General features: G+C 36.5%; 1 pseudogene; it reads left to right on the plus strand.

The window, feature by feature from the left end:
- The first annotated feature begins 6,863 nt into the window (after positions 1-6,863).
- Positions 6,864-12,016, plus strand: part of LOC103194906 — an 85,215-nt pseudogene continuing 80,062 nt past the window's right edge.

The raw sequence follows: 12,016 nt of genomic DNA on the forward strand, positions 1-12,016 counted from the left end.
CTTTTACTTACCAAGGCTGATTTGGCTACAGCCAATGCTGAGTGCCCAATGCCAGCAGCAGAGACCAACACTGAGTCCGCAATATGGAACCATTCTTCAGGGTGATCAGTCAGCAATGTGGTGGCAGGTTGCTTATATTGGGCCATTTCCATCATGGAAAGGACAGTGTTTTCTTCTTACCGGGATAGATACTTATTCTGGATATGGATTCATCTTCTCTTAACGCAATTCTTCTGCCAAAACTACTATTCATAGACTTACAGAATGCCTTATCCATTATCATGGTATCCCACACAGTATTGCTTCGGATCAAGGGCCTCAATTCACAGCAAATGAAGTGTGACAATGGGCCTATGCTCCTGGAATTCACTGGTCTTACTATGTTCCCCATCATCCTGAAACAGTTGGCTTGATAGAATGATGGAATGGTCTACTAAAAACACAATTACAGTGCCAGCTATGTGGCAATATCTTGAAAGTTTGGGGCAATATTCTCCAGGAAGTTGTATATGCTCTAAACCAGCATCCAATATACGGTACTGTTTCTCCAATAGCCATGATTCACAGGTCCAGGAACCAAGGGGTGGAAACAGGAGTGGTAGCACTTATTATTACACCTAGTGATCCAATCTAAATGCTCTGTAAGTCTGGAGATCTTATTCCCAAAAGGAGGAACAGTCCCACTTGGAGACACAATACTGATTGCATTGAACTGAAAGTTAGGAATGGCACCTGACCATTTTGGCTTCCTCATGCCTCTGGATCAACAGACAAAGAAGGGCATTACTGTACTATCTGGTGTGATAGATCCTGATTACCAATGGGAAATTGGATTGACATTACATAATGGAGGTAAAAAAGATTATGTCTTGAATACAGGAGATTCTTTAGGGCATCTCTTAGTATTACCACCTCCTGTGATTAAAGTGAATGGAATATTACAGCAACTCAATTCTGATATGACTACTAGTGGCCCAGGCCCTTCATGAATGAATGCTTGGGTCACCCCATCAGGCAAAGAACCACGACTGGCTGAGGTGCTTGTTGAAGACAAGGGAAATATGGAATGGGTGTGGAAGAAGCTAATTCTGAGTATCAGCTCCTACCTTGTGGTCAGTTGCAGAAAAGAGGACTGTGATTGTTATATTTCTTCATTGTATATATGCATGATATATTTTTGTTTCTTTCTGTTAATAACTATGAAATGTAAACATGGTTAATGTGTTTCTTCTGTATGTGTGTTAGTGTATCATGTTAGACAAAACTATAACTTTATAATTGTCTTTATTTACAGATTATATATGGTTAAGAAGATGTGTACAATTGCCAAATTGACAAGGGGTGGACTGTGACAGTTGGAGTTATGTGTTACCTTGGCTGAACCACAGCCAAGGATTTAAGCAGTTATAATGTGTGTTATTCCCCTGATAAGATCAGATGTATATATTATGAGCATCCAATCCATTGAAAGGGAGCTTCTTTAGGGATTTGGCCTGCTTCCAATAGATTTATGGGCATCCTGGGAAAAAGAGACACTCCTCAGTGGATTGGGATCCTGTTGTGCTGCCTACAACTGTCTGGGAGCAAAAAATCCACCATTCAGCCTGGAGATCTTGGATTTTTCATTCGTTGGAGTCAACAGCTGGTATACTGTTGACTTCAGCCCCTGCATCTGCATGAGTCGTGAAGCTTGACATTTGATTCAAGAATTTGGGACTTGTGAGCTTCTATAAGTGTGTGAACCATTTTCCAAGATAAATTTATCTTTCTCTCTCTATATATATGTAAGCTTTACTGGTTGTCCTTTTTGAGAAACACAGAAAGAGGTTCACACATCAAAGAAAAGTGATTTCCACAAGAGAATTGTACCTCTTCCTTCTCATTCTTCTTCTCTTTTCCTGAATAATGTGTTAAAGACTAGAGAGTTAATTTCCAGAGAAAGGTAATAAAAATTGTGACATTGATTTATGAAAAATAAGTGTTGTTTGGTCATAAAATTTGGGAAGAACTTAGTTGGGAAAAAAAGGACATGTCATAAAGGATAACATATTTATGAGAGTTGCACAGCTGAAAATATCCAAAACATTGTGGTACCAAGTTTCTATTCACATGTCCTTCTTGTAATGTCCATTGCTAAACAGTCTTTGTTTTTCCCACACTCCTTTTACCTTTACATTATTTAAAACGCCATGGACTCTGACACCTAAGCCAGGCTAAATATATCCAGATAATATGAATGAATGGTTTTCATGAAGCAATTCAATCATAACTTGCTAAAAAAAAAAAAAAAAGTATTTGTATGGATCTTTGGTGTTTAAGCTTTTGAGCCTGTTACTGAATTTGCACAACCCCTCTCTGGTACCAGCTCTTGACTTCCCTCTCAGAATGCCCATCTGACAGAAGAGGCTGCTTCATAATCCCATCTTTCTCTCTTCCATTTTAAATATCATAAAAATGGTACAACTCTCATCCTTGTAGATTATTCTATCAGGGGAAAGCATATGCTAAAATACACTCACAAACAAATTTTCTGATAGGAATTGAGAAATGTTAAAACTTTACAATTTGTCCAAATAAGTCAATGTGTCTGATTTTAGGTAAGAAATAAATCTTATTTATATATTTTTTAATGACAATATTAAATAAAATAGTATTATAATTAATATTATTAAGTAGCTCTGATGGCATAGTGCCTAAGGCATTTGACTGCTAACCAGAAGGCTGGCAGTTCAAACCCACCAGTCACTCCTTGGGAGGAAGGTTGGGCAATCTACTTCCATAGTGATGTTGCCTTGGAAACCCAAAGGGGGGTCGCTGTGAGTTTGGATCCAACTTGATGGCAGTGTGTTTGGTGTGGTTTATATTAATATTAAAAGTTATTATTAAGTAAAATTTTATTATAACAGACCATTTAAACACAAAATAAACTGTTTTAGAATATAAGCATATGTTGTTGTTGTTAGGTCCCAACAAGTTGGCTCTGACTCAGCAACCCTATGTACAACAGACTGAAATACTGCCCTGTCTTGCACCAGCCTCAAAATGCTTGCTATACCTGTGCCCATTGTTGCAGCCACTGTGTCAATCTGATATGAGGGCCTTCCCCTTTTTTGCTGACCCTCCACTTCACTAAGCATGAAATCCTACACCAGGGAATGGTCCCTTCTTACAACATGACCAAAGTAAGTGAGATGAAGTCTAATCATTCTCACTTTCAAGGAGCTTTCTAGATGCACTTCTTCCAGGATAGAGTTGTTAGTTCTTCTGGCACTTCATGGCACTTTCAGTATCCTTTGCACATCACAGCTCAAAAGCACCAACTTTTCTTTCGTCTTCTTTATTCATTGTCCAGCTTCACCTTACTGTGAAGCAACTGAAAATATCATGGCTTGGGTTAGGTGCACCTTAGTCTTTGAAGAGACATCTTTGCTCTTCAGCACTTTAAAGAGGTCTTTTGTAGCACATTTGCCCAGTGCAATATATCATCTGATTTCTTGACTGCTGCTTCCATTGGTGTTGACTGTGGAAACAATTAATATGAAATACTTGATAATTTAAATCTTTTCTCCATTTGTCATGATGCTGCTTACTGGTCCAGTTATGAGAATTTTTGTTTTCCTTATTTTGAGGTGTAAGGCAAACTGCAGACACACTGTAGTCATTAACTTTCATTAGTAAGTGCTTCAAGACATCTATACTTTCAGCAAGCAAGATTGTGTGATCTTTATGTTGCAGATTTTAATGACCTTTCCTCCAGTCCTGATGCTACATTCTTGTTTTTATGATCCAGCTTCTCAGATTATTTACTCAGCATACAGATTAAGTAAGTATGGTGAAAGGATAGAACCCAGACACACTCCTTTTCTGATTTTAAAACATGCAGTAACCTCTTGTCCTGATTTAAAAAACACCCTCCTGGTCTATATACAGATTCTTCATGAGTTCAATTAAGAGTTTTGGAATTCCCATTCTTCTCAATGCTATACATAGTTTGTTATAATCCACACAGCTGAATGCTTTTGCATAGTCAATAAAACAAGTAAACATCTTTTTGCTATTCTTTGCTTTCAGCCAAAATCCATCTGACATCAGCAATGATATCCTTTGTTCCACATCCTCTTCTGAATCCAGCTTTCACCTCTGGAAGTTCCCTGTCAATATACTGCTGCAACCGTTTTTGAACTATCTTCAGCAAGATTTCACTTGAGTGGGACATTAATGATATTGTTCAATAATTTCCATATTCTGTGGGATCACCTTTCTTTAGAATGAGTATAAATATGGATCTCTTCCAGTCATTTGGCATAGACAAGTAAGTGCCTCCAATGCAGCGTCCATCTTTTGAAACATCTTTATGGGTTTTCCACCAATTCCTGCAGCTTTGTTTTTTGCCAATTCTTTCAGTGCAGATTTGACTTCTTCCTTCAATACCATTACATCTTGATCATATGCCACCTACTAAAAAGGAAGAACACTGATCAATTCTTTTTGCTACAGTAACTCTGTGTATTCATTCCATCTTCTTTTGATGTTTCCTGCATTATTCAATATGTTGCCTGTACATACTGCTGTCGAGTCTGATCTGACTCATAACAACCCCTCCTTGGGTTTCTGAGGTGGTATCACTATAGAAGTAGAATGCCCAACCTTCCTTCAAAGGAGTGTCTGGTGGGTTTGAACCACCAGCCTTCTGGTTTGCAGTCAAATGCCTTAGGCACTATACCATCAGAGCTCCCATATTGCCTATTGTTGTTGTTGTTATGTGCTGTCGAGTTGGACTAGACACATAGTGATGACTCCTTGGGATTCCAAGGAGGTATCACTATGGAAGTAGATTGCCCAACCTTCCTTCCAAGGACTGGCTGGTGAGTTTGAACTGCCAGCCTTCTGGTTAGCAGTCAAGTGTCTTAGAGTCTACACTAACAGAGCTCCTATATATCTTTCAATATTGCAACTTGAGGCTAGAATTCTTTCTTCAATTCTTCCAGCTTGGAAAATGATGCGTGTTTTTCTTTCCTTTTAGTTTTCTAACCAAGGTCTTTGCACATTTCATTATAATAATTAACTTTGTCTTCTGGAGTTTTTCTTTGAAATCTTCTGTTCAGTTCTTTTATCTTGTCAATTCTTCTATTTGTTTTAGCTACTCTTCATTCAAAGGAAAGTTTCAAAGTCTCTTCTGACATCCATTTTGGTCTTTTCTTTTTTCCTTGTCTTTTTAATGACCTTTTGCTTTCTTCATGGATGATGTTCTTGATGTCTAGTTTTCATCAGTGGTGTTCAGTTCATCAAATATGTTCTCTAGATGGTCTCTGAATTCAGGAAGGGTATAATCAAGGTCATATTTTGGCTCTTGTAGACTTGTTTTAATTGTCTTCAGCTTAAACTTGAAGCTACAGATGAGCAGTTGATCATCTGTTCCACAGCCAGTTCCTGGCCTTGTTCTGATATTGAGTTTCTCCTTTGCATCTTGACACAGATGTAGTTGTTCTAATTCCTGTGTATTCTATTTGGTGAAGTTCATGTGTATATCTGCCATTTAAGTTGCTGGGAAAAGGTATTTGCAATGAATAAGTCATTTGTCTTGCAAACTTTATTTATAATATATATATATATATTTATTTATTTATTTATAATATATATATACACATATTTGCCATACATAATATATATGGTAACATTTCTATGAGACATCCTTTCAGCAACATTTTAACAGAACTCTGAAAAGAATAATGTGTAGTGGAATGGGTTTCTCTTTATAAATGGCCTGGGTTTGTAGTTTGGCCAAGATGATCTGCTAGGCCACAATTGTGCAAAGGGATTGGAAATATGCATATAAAAGGCATGAAAACCTTGCAGGGATTTGACAGTTACCATGCAAATAAAGTGCATAAAACTCTTAGGGGGATTGGTAGATTATTAAAAAATCAAGTAATTGTGGCCTACCTAGAGTATTGGTATTTTTGTGTTCTTGAAGTGAGGAGTCACAAAAAACAAGCCCACTGCCATCAAGTCTATCTATACTCATAGAGATCCACATTGGAATCTATTCTGGTTACCTCTTGTGCTGGTCTAACAGAAAATACCACAAATGGGATGGTTTGAACAGACAAGAGTTTATTCTCTTACAATTTTGGAGGCTTTACACCTGAGTTCAAAGTGCCAGGCTCTAGGGGCTAGGTGAAAATCCCTCAGCCTTAGGCTTCAGCTCTACCTTCTGCTCCTGAAGCTGGAAGCTTTTCTTCACTCAGCTGCTGGCTCCCGAAGTTGACAAGCCCAAAGTTTACAAGCAAAAAGGTACAGTCTCAATGTTAACAAACAACACGACAGGCCACTAATTCAAGTCCAGAGGAAGTCTCAAGATTGGCAGGGCATGGCAGGTTATTGAACAACAACTTGGCTACATGCCGAGTTCAAGCATGCCAAAAGGCTAGAGATCGTTCCCAAAACTGTTTCTTATATACAGGAAGCAGACCAAATCCCCCAGTAGCTACTCAGCTATTCCAATAGTTACCACTATGGAGTTTATTACCAATCTTACCATGGGGAATAACTACATCCAGCTTCCCAGCCACTTAACCAGGCCCAAGCAAGCTGACACACAAACTTAACTACTACAGCATCCCAAGACGGCAAATCTTTGAGGAAGTAGATGCCTCATCTGCCTTCCATGGAGCAGCTGGTGGGTTTGAAGTGTCAACCTTCTAATTAGCAATAGGCACTGTACTATTAGAGCTTATAAAAAAGACATTATCACAGAGGTTGGAGGGAACCTCATGACCACCAAGAAGAAGAATCCTTTGGACCTGGTGTCCCTGTTCTGATAATCTTCTATACCAAGGAGAGAGAGAATTTTATCACTGAAGATGGTAAGAGATGGTGATAGACAGAATGGCAGGGACACAAGCCGCTGGGAACTAGGAGACCAGCACAAGATGGCCGTGGTGGACTCTCAGAGTGAGAGAACTGAGTGCCTTTGGGCAGAAGGCTTGCTGGCAGAATGGAGCTAAAGAGTTGTAACACTTGCTGTAGCATAGCAGAGGCCTAAGCATGGAACCCAGCTTGTGGGCACAGCTGAAGAGGCACTGAACTGTATTGTTTGGAGCTGTCCTGATTGATGAGACTAATCTTGTCATGTGTTCTTCCTGTTAACTCCAAGCTGAAATCTTGGTCCTGAATTATAACCTGTTACTTCCCTAATAAATCCCATATCGGTGAATATGGTCTGTGAGTTGTGTGTGGCCATTGGAACAAATTAATAAACATGGCAGAGAGAAAGAGAGAGTACCATGGGAAGGACTGCTAATGTCAGAATCAGTAATAAGTTTGGAGAGTGGAGGTATGTCTGATCTCCATCTCAAAGAATTCATCTCTGCACTGATCTTGATTGTCTTCCATTCTCCTAAGGTTAGGTGGCTTCTTAAACTACTACCTTGCATAATCTATTTCTCTAGCCCAGTAATTCCACTTTGGAGGATTTTTTCTTATAACCAGTGATGTGGACTAATGTTCACATAATCATATAATCATTGATGAAAGCAAGAATTTTCCAGCCACAATGACCTAGGTTTGAATCTTGATTCAGTGGTTTGATAGTTATGTTGTGCACATTACTTAACGTCTATGTTCTCAGTTTCTAGTAATTAGAATGGAGATAATGAGAGCAAATAATGTTGAAGCTTAGAGGAAAAGCCTATATAAGTATTGTCCTTAGGGAGCAACCTGTAATTGTTGCATGTTTTGTGGTAACAACTCTTGTGTTATTATGATTGCTAAAAAAAGTATTGTAAACAACCTAATTGCTCAATAATAGAGAAGAATTTAATAAATTATGATAGAAAATATTTATAAAAAAATTTACTGATATGAGCAAGCGCTTTTGAAATGCAGAAATAGACAAAATCATATGTATAAAATTGTTTAGCCTGGAAAATGTGCTGTGACCCTGTTTAACCCACCAAAATATTAAACAGCTGATATTTTGGAGAGGATAGACTATTGAAACATAATTATCATATGTTCTTTTATACTTGTTTACATATTCTTCTCTGAGTACTATTAAATAAATTGCAGAAAAAGTAAAAACATTGCATTTCTTAAAGTTTATTCATATCCAACCAACTCTAACATAATTGTTTTCATTTTTATGTGTTCTCTTTCAACAGGTAATCTTTGTTCTTACATATGGTTGGGGTGTTATAGATAAAATATATTTGCAATTGTGTGTTGATTTTTTTTTTTGCACTTAATTTTATTTGCTTAAAATTTTCCATCTTACTTTTTAATATTCATAGTCATCATTATATTTGCATAATCCCATATTAAGTTAATATCAGATATTAGCTTATGAAATATTGTGAGCTTACCTATATGTCATTATTTTTTTGTCATTAAAAATTACACTACCATCAAAATCTATATACGTACAAATTTGCCTTGTTCACTTTGGATTATTTGTTTAGAATAAATTTCCAAGAGTAGGTGTATGGTTTTAAATGGGAAGAACATTTTCTTCTGGCTTTCGTTACCCATCAGAATACTCTTGTGTCAAAGGCAATTGTGCTGATTCACTAAATTTCTTGCAATGTAAAACCACATGCTGTGCTCCAAAGACTTGCTAAGACTGCATACTATAATTTAGACATTACATTTTTTAAACAAACATTAATATATGTTTCCTTAATAACATAAGCATTGCCATAATAGTATATTTTCTTAATATTATTTTAATTGAATTTTTATAGAGATTGAATATTTTTCACTCTACTATACTGTCTTGTTTGAGTTCTTTATTCAAATATTATTTAATTTATCATTTTTGAAAATCATATAATTATTTTTGGGTCCTGATTAAAAAAAAAGTACAAAATACATTTTGAGACAGGTATCTTATTATAGACTAAATTTGAAATAAGAACAAAAAATTATATTTAATTTTGTTATGTAAAATAATAGCATTGTCATTTTGTAAGAAACATGAACTTTATAAATTTTGCAACTTATTTTGTAATGTATTGCTTTGTAACTTATTACAGTTTATATCTAGTTGAATCAATCAGGAATATTCTCTCTACTTTTGTTTGTTTGCCAGTTTTCACATATTATGAAATATACACTAAAATGTTTATATACGTTTGAATAGAATTTTTTTTTTTTTTGTATTATTAGTTTTGAAAATATACCCAGAACAACATACAACAATTCAACATTTTCTACCTGTACAATTCAGTGACAATGTTTATATTATTTGAGTTGTGCAACCATTCTCACCTACATTTTCTGAGTTGTTCTTCCTCCATTAACATAAAGTCACTGGCCCTTAAATTTACTATCTGATCTTTTGAGTTGCTGTTGTCAATTTGATTATATAGATGGATCTTGAAAGAGCACAACATCAAGACAGACATTCGTTACTAGTTAAAACTAAACTCTTGTTTAATTTTAAGAAGACTTCAGGGGATATTTTTGGTCTAAGGTTTAAAGGTTATCTCCCACTTGATGGCAGAGAGTTTGATTTTGGTTTCAAGACCCCAGGCACTATAGTTTCAGGGGCTCATCAAGAGTCTATGACTTCTGAAAGTCTGGATTCCCTGAAAATTTTAAATTGTCTTCTGCATTTCCATCCCTTTTGATCAGGATTCTTGTATAGCATCCTTGATCAAAATTTTCAGTAATGGTAGCCAGGCATCAACCAGTTCTGATCTAGTAGCCAGAGACAGTTGCTCATAGAGGCACACATTCCACAATTCCTCCTGTTTTTGACTCTCCTTTCTTTGTTGTTTCAGGGAAACAGAGGTCAATTGTGCCTTCGATGGCCACTCATTTGTAAGCTATTAAGACATCAGGCACTTTGAAATGATCTAGGAAGTAGAACGGAAGCACTACACACATTACTAGGCTAATTAATTGGGATGTCCTATGAAACTATGAGGAGCTTTGGTAGCATAGTGCCTAAGGCACTTGACTGCTCACCAGAAGGCTGGCAGTTCAAACCCACCAGCCACTCTTCGGAAGGAAGGTTGGGCAATCCTACTTCCGTAGTGATGCTGCCTCGGAAACCCAAGGAGGGGTCGCTATGAGTCGGGGCAGACTCGATGGCAAGCAACAACAACAACAATGAAACTATGACCTTAAATCTCCATATCAGGGAATCAAATCTCAGGAAGTTTTCAGTTTTACATAAGCAGTCCCAGCAGCTACTCTTTTTTCTTTTTGCAGTGGTTGTAGGTATATCTCACACAACTTTTGCCTATTCAGCTTTTTATAGGTGTACTACTTATTGACAGCAATTGCATTAGTCAGTACCTCTACCCTTAATCAGTGCAATTTTTCCATCACCATTAACCTTTGCCTTTTCCCCTCCTCTCACTTCTGGTAATCACTGACACATTTTGGTCTCTATATATTTTCCTTTTCTTGTCTTTTATATTAGTGAAGTCATATAATATCTGTCCTTTTGTGATTGACCCCTTTCACTCAGCATGATGTCTTTATGCTCCATTCATATTGTAGAAAATATCAAGATTTCATTTCTTCTACTGGCTGAGTAGTAGTATATTGTATGTATGTACCATCGTTTATCCATTTTTTCTGTTGATGGCATTTAGGTTGTTTCATCATCTGACAACTGTGTATTGTGTTGCAATATATTTTAAATACATTTTAAAATATATTTAAATAGATGTAAAAAAAAATCTCTGTTGAATGAATACACTAGTATCTTTCTTTCAGATTCAGGAAACCAGTATGTTTAATGCCATGTTTTAATTTTTTCAAGAGAAATTGATGACAAAGCTTAAAGTCCATGGACATATTTTCCCTTGTCTTTTCTAAGAAGACCAAGTAGGACTCTCACAGGTAACCTTTCCACGATAAACTTGTTTGCCTTACTGACATTAACATTCACTTTCTCTGTTTGTGATTCTGACAGCTCGAAGGATTAAATTCTCTGTATATTGATTTGGATGAGCTCTGTCTCATGTTTTGATGAAAAGAAACATCATTTCCCTCTGCAGTGATAAGATACAGTAGACTGATTGCATAATCTTTCACAAAAATCATTTCTAAAGTGATTCCCTTTCCCTGACAGCCACATATTTTTATTTCCCGTATTGAATGACAAATTAAAGTGCTTTTATTTATTATAAATGGAGATGATATTTTTTTTCCTTTCGATAGAAAAGGCCAATGGAATTTCTAAACCCAAAACTCAGAAACTGTCTATGGGCATCAATTCATGTATAGCTGCTTGAAGCAGAAAACTCAATTGGCTAATTTATTGAAAAAGACAGTGATGAAACCAATTAATAGGCCAAGGATGAAATATACTATTTTGTTTTTCAGTTGTGTCAATTGAGCTGCAGTAAGTGAAGAAGTAAAGCATTAATTTAAGACTTATACCCTCTGCTAGTTAAGTGTATAGTCAAAATCTAATTTAATTCTATCTTAAGACTCAGGTATTAAGATTGATTTTATGAAGAAAGTATGGAGGATTTGTCTGATGCAGCTTAGGTAAGTAATATCTTATGTTTTGAAGTCCTCTCCTGTCTCACAGCAAGGTCTGCACTCTTCTAGCAGACGCTATTGAGCAATGGGATTCGATGGTCAGGGAGGTGTGTTTACAGACTATATTTTAAGGTTTTAAGAGACTTTTCAAATGTGCTTACAAGGAAAGTGAATTGGCCTGCTTCTGTTTTAAATGTAAGCAGAACAGAACCAAGGAGCACAACAATGTTCTGCTTTGAGACAGCAATCACTAGATAAGACAGACAACTTCAAGAAGATAAACTTCTCCTTTGTTTAATATCAAGAAATTAAAGAAGACATAGGAACGTTTATGGAAATGTTCACAATAGTAGCTCAACAATAGATATCCCTCAGTATTTTTACTTTTAAAATGAAATAGATATTTTCCTTGCCAGACTTTGTTGTTGTTGTTATGTGCCGTCGAGTTGGCCCCAACTCATAGCGACCCCTCCTTGGGTTTCCGAGGCAGTATCACTACGGAAGTAGGATTGCC

Source organism: Orycteropus afer, unplaced genomic scaffold, assembly GCF_000298275.1.
Source record: "Orycteropus afer afer isolate SDZICR_OR568_19922 unplaced genomic scaffold, OryAfe1.0 scaffold00004, whole genome shotgun sequence".
Classification (NCBI taxonomy): domain Eukaryota; kingdom Metazoa; phylum Chordata; class Mammalia; order Tubulidentata; family Orycteropodidae; genus Orycteropus; species Orycteropus afer.